This window comes from Heptranchias perlo, chromosome 4, assembly GCF_035084215.1.
Source record: "Heptranchias perlo isolate sHepPer1 chromosome 4, sHepPer1.hap1, whole genome shotgun sequence".
NCBI lineage: Eukaryota > Metazoa > Chordata > Chondrichthyes > Hexanchiformes > Hexanchidae > Heptranchias > Heptranchias perlo.
This window is the reverse complement of record NC_090328.1, coordinates 51,615,753-51,631,408: the sequence shown is the minus strand read 5'-3', so window position 1 is coordinate 51,631,408 and position 15,656 is coordinate 51,615,753. Positions and strand designations below refer to the sequence as shown.

Genomic DNA, 15,656 nt, shown 5'->3' with positions numbered 1-15,656 from the left:
GTACTTAAAGTACTTTATTTCTGATGTAGTAGATAGTTAAACCGATTTTAAACTTACCTGGCTGGCTTTCCCACGGCTTCCGATTCAGGCGTGAAGGGCCAGATCAGGCAAACATAAACAAAATAAATTAAATAAAAAACCGTTGCTCAAAGTTTAAAAAACAAAATAAACCTACCTTTCCACCGATGTCGCCTGCACACCCCTGCTCCAATGTCCCCCTCTGTGATGTCCCTCTCAGCCCCCGATGTCTTCCTCTCTGATGTCCCTCTCAGCCCCCGATGTCTCCCTCTCCAATGTCCCTCTCAGCCCCCGATGCCTCCACCCACCAATGTCCCTCTCAGCTCCTCCAATCTCCACAACTCCCGCCCCGATCTCCTCCTCTCCCCCCTCGATCTTCCCCTTTCCTCCCCCCCCCCCCCGATCTTCAGTGCCCTCCACACTCTGTTCCAGCGCCGGATGATGTCTCTCTCTCTCTCTCTCTCTTTATGTCTCCCCCCCCCTCCCCCACCCTTGGCGTTGCAGTTCTGTTGGCAGCCGGCCTGTCAATCAGGCTAGGCCCGAAACCTGGAAACAACTTTAATCACCATTAATTACATTGTGATTGCGTCGGAAAAGGTAGTTTTTTTTATTGGGTTTGCCAAGCTCACCTTCACCCCACACCCCCCCACCGCCCCCCCTCCCCCCCGCTGCCATCCTTCTAAAATTGAGCCCTTGGTGTTTGCATACTGGGGCTCTACACACATCCTGAGGCAACCACAAACAAAGGTGGCCATCAGGATCAGTGCGGCACTGGGAACACCCCTGCCCTCTCCCCCTTTTTCTGGGGGCTTGTACATGGTGTCCCTGCGGATGCAATCTAACTTGGACCTCCAGACAAAGTGGAAAATGGTTTGGGTGACTGTGACAGCGGAGGATGGGCCAGACCTGGGCTACGTAGAGCAACACCATGAGTACCTCACACCTTATCACCAGGTTTCTGCCAGCCATGGAGAGGGAGCGCCCCCTCCCCACATATCAAGCTTCCGTTTGGCCTTGGCGACCTGCTCCTCCCAGTTCTTGGTGTAGGCCTGGGGCCCCCAAACCAGATCCCCAGCACCTTCAGGTAGTTGGACCAGATGGTGAAGGGGACAAAGGATCAGGTCTCCCACCTACCAAAGAATATGGCCTCCCTCTTACTTCGGTTCACTCTGGCCCCCGTGGCCAGCTTGAAACAATCGCAGATGCCGATCAGTCTGTGGACAGACTGCTGATCGGAGCAAAAGATGGTGACATCGTCCATGCAGGCCTTAACCTGAGACCCTCCGCTGCCTGGGATCGTCACCGCTCCCCCCCCCCCCGCCCCCGATACCTGCGTCCTACCTGATGGACGTGGCGAACGGCTCGATACAACACACAATTAAGACCACAGAGAGAGGACAGCCCAGCCTGACTCCAGGTCTGATCGGAAAGGTCTCCGACTCCCACCGATTGATCAGGACTGCGCTACGGATGTCCGCATAGAGCAGCCGGATCCAATCGCGGATTCCCTCCCCAAACCCCATTTTGGAGAGCACGTCCATCATGTACAAGTGGGATATTGTGTCAAAGGCCTTCTCCTGGTCCAAGCTAATGAGGCCGGTGTTCAGCCCCCTGTCTTGCACGTAGCCAATCGTGTCCCGTAAGGCTACCAGAGATCTTCCTGCCGGGTACAGTACAGGTCTGATCAGGGTGGATCACCAGCTTCAGAGCAGACTTGAGCCTGTTGGCGATGGCCTTTGACAGAATCTTGTAGTTGACATATAGCAAGGAAATGGGTCACCAATTTCTGATTTCTTCCCTCTCCCCCTTCCTCTTGTAGATGAGGGTGATGATGCCTTTCCATATGGACTCTAACATGCTGCCTGCCAGAAACATACCCCCGTACACTTCCAGCAGGTCCGGGCCTATCCAGTCCCACAGAGTCGAGTGCATAGGTGGGTCTATGTGCCTCTGGAGACAGTGATGCCACCTCATTTACTTGAGAATGCTTCTGCTGCAGTCTGGTGTGCTGTTGCCTGCAGCACTGCAAAGTAAGTGGTGGCAAAGGAATAAATGTCTCCGTGGATGTAAGAAGGTTCATCAATGGCATACAAACTTATTTTGCAAAGACAACAGAACAGCTACTGGACATTTCCCCACATCCACTGCAAAGCAACCATTGAGCTCCCCCATGGACCAATATCATTCATCCAATGAGAAAATTCCTTTCAGCATTGTCCTATAGCAACAGGGCAATCTATCAGAGGGATTCATAGTGTCACTTGTTCTCATGCTGGTGAACCCATTTTGTTCATCCTTGATCCAAGGAATGGGACATGTCACACTGACGTCTGCACTTGAATCCCAATGACACTAGATTGGGGGAGGGGGGCAACAGATGTAGGCACAAATTACAAATATCTGGTTTTACCTGAGTGTTTTCTTTATTTACCACCAATTGCCATCAAAACACCTCACTACACAGAGAACTATTTATATTTGGGAGTATCCTTACAAGGGGCTCATAAACCACAAAACAACAACAACTTGCATTTATATAGCGCCTTTAACGTAGTAGAACATCCCAAGGCGCTTCACAGGAGCGATTTACAAACAAAATTTGACACCGAGCCACATAAGGAGATATTAGGACAGGTGACCAAAAGCTTGGTCAAAGAGGTAGGTTTTAAGGAGCGTCTTAAAGGAGGAGAGAGAGGTAGAGAGGCGGAAAGGTTTAGGAAGGGAATTCCCGAGCTTAGAGCCTAGGCAGCTGAAGGCACGGCCGCCAATGTGAAGTGATTAAAATCGGGGCTGCGCAAGAGGCAAGAATTGGAGGAGCGCAGAGATCTTGTCGGGCTGTAGGGCTGGAGGTGGTTACAGAGAGAGGGAGGGGCGAGGCCTGGAGGGATTTGAAAACATGGATGAGAATTTTAAAATTGAGGTGTTTCCAGACCGGAAGCCAATGTAGGTCAACGAGCACAGGGTTGATGGGTGAATGGGACTTGGTGTGAGTTAAGATATGGGCAGCAAAGTTTTAGATAAGCTCAAGCTTAGGTGGCTAGGGAACGGAGTTTGTGGCGGAGACCAAAGACAATGGCTTCGGTCTTCCCAATATTTAGATGGAGGAAATTTTTGCTCACCCAGTACTGGATATCGGACAATGTGTGACAAATCAGAGACAGTGGAGGGGCCAAGGGAGCTGGGGTGGGGTAGAGCTGGGTGTCGTTACGTACATGTGGAACCTGACGTTATGTTTTTGGATGATGTCGCTTTGGGGCAGCATGTAATGAGGAATAGGAGGAGGCCAAGGATAGATCTTTGGGGGACTCCAGAGGTAATGGTTCAGGACTGGGAAGAGAAGCCAATGCAGTTGATTCTCTGGCTACAACTGGATAGATAAGAATGGAACCAGGGGAACACAGTCCCACCCAGCTGGACGACGAGGGAGAGACGATGGAGGAGGATGGTGTGGTCAACCGTGTCAAAGGCTGCGGACAGGTCAAGAAAGATTAGGAGGGATTGTTTATCACGGTCACAGTCACATAGGATGTCATTTGTGACTTTGATAAGGGCCGTTTCAGTACTGTGACAGGGATGGAAACCTGATTCAAACACAGAGTTGCGGGAGAGATGGGCATGGATTTGGAAGGTGACAACACGTTCAAGGACTTTGGAGAGGAAACGGAGGTTGGAGATGGAGTGATAGTTTGCAAGCACAGAGGGACTAAGGGTGTTTTTTTTGAGAAGGAGTGTGATGACAGCAGATATGAAGGAAAGGGGGACAGTACCCTGAGGAGAGGGAACTGTTAGCAATATCAGCTAACATGGAGGCCAGCAAGGGAAGTTAGGTGGTCAGCAATTTGGTGGGAATCGAGTTGAGGGAGCAGGAGGTGGGTCTCATGGACAAGATGAGCTTCGAGAGGGCATGGGGGGAGGATAGGAGAGAAACTAGAGAAAGATGCAAAGCAAAGCTTGATCAGTTTTTAACCATTATTTGCAATCTCTGAAAGAAAAATCATAACTTGAAAATCACTCATACATCTCTTGTTTTGTTACATCATATTGTATTATTATATACTGTGGCAATTGTTTTGGTAGTTTATTATGATTTGGGTCTTTCTATTGACAGAGGCATGTACCACAGCAGGCACTAACAGCCATTGTGCTCCATATACGTGAGGGTGAATTTTCTCAGACTTCTGCTCTGCCACTATAATATGGCCGGAAGTGCAGTGGAGACCCTGTTTATCCATGTAAATGAGCTTTTCAACTCGCTTCCGATAAAGTTACGGCGGCAGAGCGGGAGGAGCTCCAAGGAAATTTACCCCCCTTGATGTTTGATGTCAGTCATATGGAAGCAGAGCAATTATGATACTGCCTTCAAATTTTGCTTAATTATAACCCATAATAGATTGTTGGGTAAATATTTCAGTCAGTAGAGTGATAAAAATACATGTATATTTTTGACCATGGAATTACCCAGCAAGCTAGTGAGGTGATAATTACTCAGCAATCAGTTGAACTTTTCCTTCAGTATAAATGCCATCACGCATCACCAACATGGGACTTTCCAGAGTGTCTTTTAGTGTAAAAGCATACCAAAAATGAAATAAGTCCATTTGATAATTTTTAAAATCATATATTATAATAACAGATATCATAGAATGATGTCCAAGCAGTAGTCTGATCACAAGATTTAAGTGTTGACCATAAGTTTTAATGTCACAGTTTATGGTGTTAATTGAACCACTCTTGGGTGTCAAGTTATTATCCACATAACTGGAAAATACACAACAGCAGTAATATGAGAGCTTCAGTAACAAGCCCGTTCAAGTTTTAAAGTCTCTGCAATGCTCGTGTCTGCAGCAAATGCTAATTAATGGCCAACACTGGCAACAAAGTTTACCACCTGCTGATTTTCAAGTATTTTGTTGGCAGGATTTTAAACCAATCCTTTTTTGTATGTTGTAATATTCAACTGGTAATCACAAAGCAAAAGTTAGGTGCCAGAATATGGAAAGCTGATATGAATTAATACAGTAAAAAATCAATCCAGGCAACAACATGACTTTAAGGGAAAGACAGGCAAACAAGTTGTTGCCTAGAGGGCATGATTCCTACTTTCCAGAGAAAGCACTGGTCTGAAGTGGGATTTGATCTTTACAGAATTGACCAGAGTTTTTTAAGTTTATTTTTTTAAAATTCCTCCTTGTATTTTGACTACAGATCTGTACCCTCAAGGCGGCCCATTTTGTTTCGAAATAGGGGCCACTGCATTGGGTCTGCATCGTGTTTATTTCAAATGGACAGGCTCAAAACAACTGGGGACATAAAAAAGAACAAATCCAATGAAGATAGCAAACTTGCTGTTCGACAGAAAAAGAATAGTGCTCTGATGACACAGACACTGCAAACAGTTGCAGCTTGTTTGTAAAACTGATGTGTGCATAAAAACTGTACTCTCTAGACACAGTAAAGCATTTACTCCAACTGTTTTTGGAATGGGTGGGGGTGGGGAGAGTACAGTTGGTAACATATATCATGCATAACGGGTAGAAATAGGGGGTTTGCCTTCAGAAGCTGTCAAGCACAAATGCTTCCAGGCATTTCAGAACTAAGTCTTCAATGCCACTCACAGTTACAGGTCCAAGACCAGATGGATGCTGAGGAAATGCCGGCATTGCAATCTGTTGAAGTGTGACCTTTGCCCTCAGCGATTTTCACACCATTTTTCTTATTTTTACTAAATCTGCAGTACAGACCAATTGAGGTGTTATGATGATGTCACTGCCCTTTAGTTTCCTGTTTCCAGAATATGTTTGTGGTGAAGGTCACAACCAGAAGTACTCTTAACTACGAAATATAAACTAAAAGTCAGTTCATTTTGGAGCAGCGACAGTATTAGAGTACAACGAATTGATAATGAATAAGAAAACAGATTTGTTTTTAATAATACAGATCTTGCTCAAATAATCTCTTGCAAAAGTTCATTTTACTGTTTGAATTTAAGAATAAGGAATATGAGTGATACCAAATCCCATCTGGATTATTGCTAAGTAAACTGGTTGACTGTATTTACCACCAAATGTAGAATCTCTGACTCCTTATGAGATTGTCAAAATTATTTTCTGAAAAATAGAACTTGTCACTCATGACATATAGAGGCAGGCTTCTTAAAAAGAGTGGGTAAAGAAAGGTTCATCAAATCATACAGGACTCAAGGCAAGGTCAAGCATAGCTGTGCTGCTCTGCAGACAGAAACAGCAGTATGCGTATGTTACGTTGAACTGCCTGTTAATCAAAAATGTGGCAACATCATTCGGGTTAGTTTCTAAAAACAGTTATAAAAACCAAGAACTAGCAAGTAGCTGTTTAATCATGATTTCTAACGACATAGTTCTTAAGATGTTTTTTTTAATAAAATCAATCCAGACCACGTTCAGTGCTTCACAATTTCAATTTTGTTAAGTTCAACGGGAGGTTGAATGGAATTAATCTGTACAGTTCATAGGGTGAAATAAAATATCTCCCACCATTAGCCAGATGATATGTCACACCACAGGAATGTAATTCAGTGCCTAAGGATAAAAAAAAATTGCACAGAGAGTATTTACTCAGTTCAATGTCAGGTCCGTTAAAGAAACAAATCTCCTTCAGCTGGGTGTGTTCTTATGTTCTAAGCGTATAACTTTTAAAGTAAAATGGCTACTCTTCACAGTATTCTATTTCAACTTTTAAAGTAATTCAGGGCCATTTTCGTCTGCTGCCTGCCCCATTCCTGCTGGAAAACGGGAGGGTAGGCAGCGAAAAATTGTAAAAAATGTTATCGGACTTGATTTTCAAGCAGGCCTCGCAAAGGGCAGCCAACATTCCCGCCCAAAACATTTGGGAGTCTTATTTCAATATTTAAATCGGGGTCCCTTTAAGGACCACTGGTTAGGTCATTCCAGAAACAATGCAGGTAAGTTTTCTAAATGATTTTTGTGGGGCCAAGAGGAACATGAATGCTTGTTGATTGCTAACAGCTTCTCGATATTATGTAGATGAGGCCTGATCATGAAAGTGGCGCGTGCCTACTGCTGATGCCATCAGGCAGGCGTAATGGTCGCTCTGGTGCTCTGAGGCTGGAGGTCTGGTGTGTTCTTTTGTTCCGAGAGACAGCAGTATTAGGCAAGTCGACTCTAGCTGGCGACATTCCACTGGGCGCTGGATCTGTGTCTCCATTGATCAGCAGGATGGATGGTCCAATGCAGTTTTCAAATCCTGAAAGCTCTGAGAGACAGCAGCAGGCATCGCAGTCACCATGGTCTGCAAGCCATTATTTAGACTGCTCTCTAACCTCACCACTACTGTTACCAGAGCTACTGTCTGTGCTTCTGTGGAGGTGGAGGCACCGATTAGTTCCTGGCCACTTCTTAGCTGGGGTCTGCTGGAGATTCCAATGAAGCTACCACATTCCTCCATGGTGGCTGCAATGTAGAAAATATTTGCCTGATATTCCCGCAAAGGACAGCTACAGATTGAAGAGTCACATGTGTCAGTTGTTGTACATCCTCAGAGATTGACCTCGGAGCCTGCATGTAGGTATGATGTTCCTCGAATATCCTTCTTTTCAGACGAGTACCCATAAGTTCTGGGTCCCACTACTCTGAAGCCTAAGGCAGCCATTTCCCCAGTCCTTCAGATCCTGGTGGTGAATCTGAAGGAAAGGAGGGTAGAAGCTAAAAATGGGTGAACGTTGCCTGCTTGGGATTAAGGAGACAGAGAAGGGGGTGGAAACTTGTGTCTTTGTGGAACTTCACAGGATGACAGGATGACCATTTGATGTTCAGTCACTATACCGTCAACATCGCAATCTCCCACGGCAAGGAACCCAAGAGCTCCATGGCCTTTCCCTTATAGGGCATGACTTGTTTTAAGTAGGGATGCCCTCTCCAGTGGTCTGCCTCTCATGGGCATTATGCACCAATTTCTCTTCCAAGAAGATTGAGTGATTAAGGGAAAGTTGAGGAGTGAGTGTGAAAAAGCATGGGAGAGGTGAAGTAAATGACGTGATACTGAGTGGAGGAAGGGATTTCAGGGTTTTGCTTGTAAATAATGGCTGTTAGGAGAAATGGGTTGCCATAATGGAAGATCCTAAGTTCAACCCCCCCCTCCCCTTAATCAGAGTGCATTGTGAAGAGTTAGTTGTACAAGTGTTCCTTTAAGAGGGTGAAGAATGTGCTGGTGCCCAGGGTGGGCAGGGGAAAAAAAGGAGAGCGTCTAGTGTGTTACCTTGCCAGTCCTGGTGAGGTCATCGAGCTTCTTCTGGCACTGGTCTGCAGCCCTGGGGTGGAAGAGTTGGCACTCAGTGCCAGTGCCACCACCTTGCTGGTGACATAAGTGAGATTCCTAGCAGGTTTGCTGGCACTGATACCCAGAAGTCTGTGTCTCCTTAGCTTTATTTCCTCCCAGAGGGCTTGGCCATCAGAGTCTGTAAAATTTTGGGTTCTTCTTCTTTTCCTTGGTGCCATGCCCTGCTGCCTTGTTTGGCTGCTTGTTCCGGCTGTTCGTGTTTATCTTGAAACGTATGAGAAAAAGATTGATGACACATGCAGTGAAGCTTTCTGAGAGTCAAGTGATAGAGCAAAGTGCTGCTTCTTCCTTACTTGGTTGTCTCCATGTCCGCTGCTGAAGCGTTCAGCCAGAACTGTATTTTTAAAGGCTGCACTCCAGATACATTACACCCGTTTTACACAGCAATTTACACCAATCACTACTCCAGTAAGTATGCAAATGAGCTTACAAAGTAAACCCTCATGTAAATACTTCTCCAACAGTACCCAAGAAGGCTCCATGGCTGGCAGCCAGTCCCTCTTCGGCCTGCTGCTGTGCTTCTGTTTCTGCCCCTGACCTCTGGTGCAAGGTCCTGCCAGGGATAGGCCTGAGCCAGGGTTAAGATTAGGCCATGTCGAGCACACTTTGGGTGCAGTCTGCAGTTATAGCACCTGGGCAAGAATGGGGGAGAGGAGGGATGCAGGAAAATCAGATGTTTAGTTTCTGAGGGTAGAAATTACTGTTAATTATATTATTGTATGAACACTTAATACCTCATATCAAGTTTCTTCTCATTCATACAATAAAATGGCTGGCAGGAATTTCTATCCTTTAATACCTTACTTACTCATCATTGCTAACATTCCTCTATGTCATTACAGCTTTTATCTTTAATAACTAGTTTTCCTAAAGTCTATATACTGTATGTACTGTAGTATTATAAAATGGCAAAGTCAATTTTTGAAGATGTTGACATTTTAAATTTGTATTTTATTGCTAAAAACAGCATGTATTGGGTTAATTTACAAAGAACTTTTCAAAGGAAAATACCACAGCCAATTCATCAGATGAACTGACTGTGGTGATCTTCGTAAGTTTAAATTGATAAGACTGAGGATACTTGCAAGTTCAAGGCGTCAACTGGCCTGAGCAATTACATTCACTGACAAGCATCTTATGCCATTGTCAAAGATTGCCTACACCCAATATTGATGAATAGTTTCTTGTTCTAATGCAATTACAGGCAAAGCAATGATCTGTTGCTTTCGTGTCAGGATGGTCGCAACCCATCAGGACACAGGTCAAAGTATAGGCCCCAGCCTGCTGTAATGACTTTGATTGACAGGTGTTTTTGAGACCTTTTGAGCAGTGGGCAGAACCATAGATTGCATGCAAGATCCATGTCCTGGCTGCGTGTTGATTGATAACTCACTCCCAGTATAATTTTGTGAACAGAGGTCCCTGACCACTGAGCTATTAATTAATGTGGAGTCCATTGAAAATTGGCTGCAGTCCTCATTAATTGACATCTCATCATACCAGAGAGCTGTCCTTTAGTGGGTGCTTGGTCCCATTACAACCATACGTAGATGTTTTGTCTGCAGACCTTGCCTGGGAATTTCCTTGGAGCAGCTCTTGTTCAGCGCCATAACTTTACCGGAGTTGTAACATTAATTCCATTCTATCCCCTTGTCTTTCACCAGTGCCCTCAATTGCACTTCTCCAATCTTCTGGTAGGCGGAACTGATAAACACTCTGGTGAGACGAGGTCAAATTAAATTTTCCTGTCTTTCTGGTTAGACTCTAGCTGTAAAAATCAACCAGCTAAATCTTAATTCCAGCCCAGGCCAAGGTCTCTTGCAGCCCTTGTTGGATCTGGAACATAAGCTTTTCTCTCCTAGTTGGTCTGATCATAAGGAAGTGGGGAACGGGATACTGTTCCTTTGACTTCTCCCCCAAACAGCAATTGACCAAAACGTATGTCAGTTAAACTGGCTACCGCCCTCCCAGAGTCTATTATCAGCAGAAAACCCCATGCTGGGTATGCATGACTTCTGTTCATCCAAATCCCAGGTGTGAATCCCTGATGGAAGTTTGAAAAGAGACAATGAATTACGTATTGTCCCATATCATTATGAGAATTTAGGAGGCATGGTTAGTAAGTTTGCAGATGACACCAAGATTGGTGGCATTGTGGACAGTGAAGAAGGTTATCTGGGATTGCAAAGGGATCTTGATCAATTGGGCCAGTGGGCCGATGAATGGCAGATGGAGTTTAATTTAGATAAATGTGAGGTGATGCATTTCGGTAGATCGAATCGGGCCAGGACCTACTCCGTTAATGGTAGGGCGTTGGGGAGAGTTATAGAACAAAGAGATCTAGGAGTACAGATTCATAGCTCCTTGAAAGTGGAGTCACAGGTGGATAGGGTGGTGAAGAAGGCATTCGGCATGCTTGGTTTCATTGGTCAGAACATTGAATGCAGGAGTTGGGATGTCTTGTTGAAGTTGTACAGGGCATTGGTGAGGCCACACTTGGAGTACTGTGTACAGTTCTGGTCACCCTATTATAGAAAGGATATTATTAAACTAGAAAGAGTGCAGAAAAGATTTACTAGGATGCTACCGGGACTTGATGGTTTGACTTACAGGGAGAGGTTGGACAGACTGGGACTTTTTTCCCTGGAGAGTAGGAGGTTAAGGGGTGATCTTATAGAAGTCTATAAAATAATGAGGGGCATAGATAAGGTCGATAGTCAAAATCTTTTCCCAAAGGTAGGGGAGTCTATAACGAGGGGGCATAGATTTAAGGTGAGAGGGGAGAGATACAAAAGGGTCCAGAGGGGCAATTTTTTCACTCAAAGTGTGGTGAGTGTCTGGAACGAGCTGCCAGAGGCAGTAGTAGAGGCGGGTACAATTTTGTCTTTTAAAAAGCATTTGGACAGTTACATGGGTAAGATGGGTATAGAGGGAGATGGGCCAAGTGCAGGCAATTGGGACTAGCTTAGGGGTATAAACTCGGCGACATGGACATGTTGGGCCGAAGGGCCTGTTTCCATGTTGTAACTTCTATGATTCTATGAAAACAGTAAGGATAGTTGGCTTGCCTGGTCTAACTGCACACCCTACTGCCCCCAGCCCTAATTGCACCATAGTTTGAACTGTTTGTGGGTACACTTTAATTTAAGCACAATCATTTCAATATAACTCATTCCCAAATATTTTCTATGGCTAAATGGTCAAAAGTCCCTAAACACGACAACTATCAATCCCCTTCTGAGTGTCCTTCTGCTAATTTAATCTCATTCATTGTGTATTTGCATTGCTCATTTTTTCACCCAATTCAATCAGTACTTTATAATGATTAATTTTAAATTTAATTTTGTTATTTATCTGCTCCATTGCTCAGTTGATCTAAACCAGTCTGTAAATCTGTTGCTGCATCTTCTGTCTCTACTGTTCTTTCTATTATGAACAATTGTAAACAATTTTACAACACCAAGTTATAGTCTATTATGGTGTTACCATCAGATTTAGCCAGTTTACATTTGTCCTGTCAGCCAAGAAAAATTACACTAACAGGTTCAATGACAGACATTTTTATGAGTTTTATCAATTTCTGCTTCAAGCCCCAATTCAGACGTTACAGCATCATACTACATTTCCTAATGAAGAGGTGTCTGAGTGCAACCAGATTGGGATCAATGCCTCCAGCCTGATGTCAGTTTTCCCTTTAGTGAATGGCGCTATGACATATATTGGTTAAGACTTCTTCATTAGCCTGCCAGGATTACCCTAATTAATATGTATATAATCTATTCTCGGTTATATTTGTTTGGCAGTTCTATTGGGAACACAAGTGCTATATTAGCTCCTTTATTTCCAGTATCCTGAGTATCCAGAGTTTCAGATCATCAGTCTGAGGTGGGATCACAATGCAAGCTCAAGGTATTCACCAGGTCTTCGTTTCTTAGTAGGATTTTCCAAAGCTCAGATATTCCCTTATTTAAGGTTATTCATTTGTCCAACCTGCTGCCTACATCTTTTTAGATTTAATGTAATAGAGTTTGAATTAGATCCATGTTTTCTGGTGCAGATATTGTTGAAGTTAGCTCACATTTAATCAGCAGTCTTTCTGTTATGAAGCCCACTTGACTGGGTTAGGCAGTTTCTACTATACAGATGGAGAGATGTTTATACCTTTCACAGGTTCTACCTTGATGCCCATCAGATTTGTTTTGGAGGGAGTGGCTATCAGGCTGTCATTAGGCTACGATATCCCAAATTACCACTAAACTATCTTCCTTGGTGCTTCACAATTACATTGAAAAGGAAATAGAATTTATCATGAACTTATGCTCGAGTAAATTATTTTCTCTGAAATGTAATAATTAATCATTATTGGAACATAGTTGCATAACTCCTTCCCGAGGCTGGCCTTAGTTATATGCAGAGGGAAGAGTATTGGATCTCCTCCAAAAATTTGACAGAGAAATTACTGATTCCAAGCCATGGAGGCAAAGAGCAGCTTTCAGCAATCCCATTCAGAGAACAGGCCCATTTTTGCTCAATTGGTGTATGTCAATGGTTTGATTGTGCTCTTTTACTACTTCTAATTAGCAGGTAACTATACTTTGTCAGTCTTACTGGCAATCTCGCCTACTTGGCATTGCATTTTCCTTCCTGTGTCATTGTTCAACTAAAAAAAAGCAATCTTTCCAAGGGAGAACCTTTTCAACTGATTGTAAAGGCTCCAGCAACAGAACAAACATTAACTGTAACTATCTGGTTAGATCTTCTGCTCTGAAACTGTCTTCAGTCCCAACTTTGCCATTCCCAATATATTCATTCATAAATTTTTAATAATCACTATTTTTAGAAGTCTTTAAACTGCATTGTAGAACTGGTCTACTGCATTGCCAAATGGCCTCTCAAATGTTGCTTTCTAAATATTACTTTGTTTCCCTCACAGGGTGTTATTTAACAAAAATCGATTCTGCACTCAATCTGACAAGTGACTACCATTGTGATTGAACTGCATTCTTCCTTACGGTGTGGTTGTGCCAATCCATAGCTTAAAGCTGCAAACAAACCAGTTAATAAATTCAACCGGGGGAAGTTACTCAACTGATAACTGTAAGCAAGCCGTTAGAATGCTGTTATATAGCAGTGTGAAAAACTATTTAGTGAAAGTGAGCTGCAAGTGAATGAATTTCTGAAATACTAATATAAAATATTTAGGACAAACATGAAAGGGTTGACTTCCTGTTCCAGTCTAAGTTTAGGATTTTCTGCCTATCAGTCAGCACAAAACTAGCCAACAGTACAGAGATTTACTTGCAATTTTTCCACGGTCAGCTCATTTGAGGGGGGCAGAAGACGGAGGCAAAAATGAAGTGAAAGGAGACCCAATGTGGTGGCATGAAACAGAGTCTGTATCGAAATGACAGCAGCACAGCACTTGACCCCCTGTTTGATGGCTGGTAAAAGGACAAGCAGGTGCATAAGGCGCGGGTGAGGAGAGCTGCTCTGCTTTGCACATCAGGACACCCTCCAGAGGACAGTAATGCACCATTCCTGGCTGCAGGTAATGATTGCGCTCAACGCTGCATATATTACCTGCAGGACCTAGGAACAAATGCATAAGAAGATGGCATACTTTAACGAATTTGGCAAAGTATGTCAACTTACAGTACCATATATTGGGGAGATAGGCCAAGATTGTATGTACCATAATGTACCTGTCAATCTATTCCAAATTTACAGCTCAACTATGCCAAGACTTCCCCGGAGCGGAGAAACTACGCCATGTTCTCCGCAGCTTTCAACATGTCATCAATGACAATGAACACCTCGCTATGGCCATCCCCACACCTCCACTACTCGCCTTTAAACAGCCACCCAACCTCAAACAGACCATCGTTCGCAGCAAATTACCCAGCTTTCAGGAGAACAGCGTCCACGACACCACACAACCCTGCCACAGTAACCTCTGCAAGACATGCCAGATCATCGACACAGATACCACCATCACACGAGAGGACACCACCCACCAGGTGCTTGGTTCATACTCCTGTGACTCGGCCAACGTTGTCTACCTCATACGTTGCAGGAAAGGATGCCCCAGAGCATGGTACATTGGCGAGACCATGCAGACACTGCAACAACGGATGAACGGACACCATGCAACAATCGCCAGACAGGAGGGTTCCCTCCCAGTTGGGACATTCAGCCACCGACCTTCGGGTAAGCGTACTCCAAGGCGGCCTTTGAGACACACGACAACGCAAAATCGTCGAGCAGAAATTGATAGCCAAGTTCCGCACCCATGAGGACGGTCTCAACCGGGATCTTGGGTTCATGTCACGCTACACGTAACCCCACCAGCAAACAAAAGTTATCTGTTTTTAATATAACGGGTCATTTGCTGTCTTTCTCTTCCTTCCGGATGTTTCTATGTTTCTGCCTCGCTCTCTTTTTTTTTTGGTTGTTTGTATATTCGGTGGTCCTGTAGGTAACACCTCTCTGTCTGAACACTTTGATTGCCTTGGCAACGGGCAGTTGGAAAGACTATCTGTAATCACCAGGTATTGCTCTGTGATTTATAAATGCGAAAGGTTCGAGGATTTCTTGACATTCACCTGAGGAAGGAGGAAGCCTCCGAAAGCTTGTGATTTTCAAATAAAATTGTTGGACTATAACTTGGTGTTGTAAAATTGTTTACAATTCACATAAATGCACAGCTGTTTCATTGTATCTTATGCACATATCAGTAGAGCACACTTTCAAAATGAATATACAACAGAAAGCGTTGCCACATCTTCCAAGGATATTAAACCTCAGGTCATTGTAACACAACCTAGCGTGATGCGTAGTCGATTACTGATACCCAGGTTGGTTTGCAGGTTGGACACATGTCTGTATCACTGTGCATATGCTGCTTCAACTTCCAGCATCTTGAGGCTGATTTTATGCTTGTACAATGAAATAGCGCATATAGAGCATAATCCTGACCTAGAGAAAGCCTTTCCAGATAAAATTATGATGCTGACTGAAAAATCCATTCAAGAGGGCACAGCTAACTTCTCCCTGTCTGTTCTTTCTCCTGCTTCCCATGTGTAAAAAATTATATCTGGTGCATTTGGTAAATCCAGGAACGAAAGAGATATATTTGTGATGAAAATGTCCGAGAAATGACGGTTGATCTTAACACAGCAATGATTTAATGCTGGAATTATGTAAGAAAAACTGAATGATGTTCAATACAGTGGGTGGTTTTAATGCTGGGTTTTGTAGATAGGGAAGTTCAACTTGGCTGTAAATCTACTGTAGGTGAAAAGCTA

At 43.9% G+C, this 15,656-nt stretch overlaps 1 long non-coding RNA gene across 1 annotated transcript; it reads left to right on the top strand.

Moving 5' to 3' along the window:
- Nucleotides 1–6,718: 6,718 nt before the first annotated feature.
- Nucleotides 6,719–14,970, top strand: LOC137320493 (uncharacterized). Its single transcript, XR_010962555.1, has 3 exons — nt 6,719–6,958; nt 13,286–13,449; nt 14,080–14,970. It is a non-coding gene; the product is annotated as an uncharacterized lncRNA (long non-coding RNA).
- The last annotated feature ends 686 nt before the right edge of the window (nt 14,971–15,656 follow it).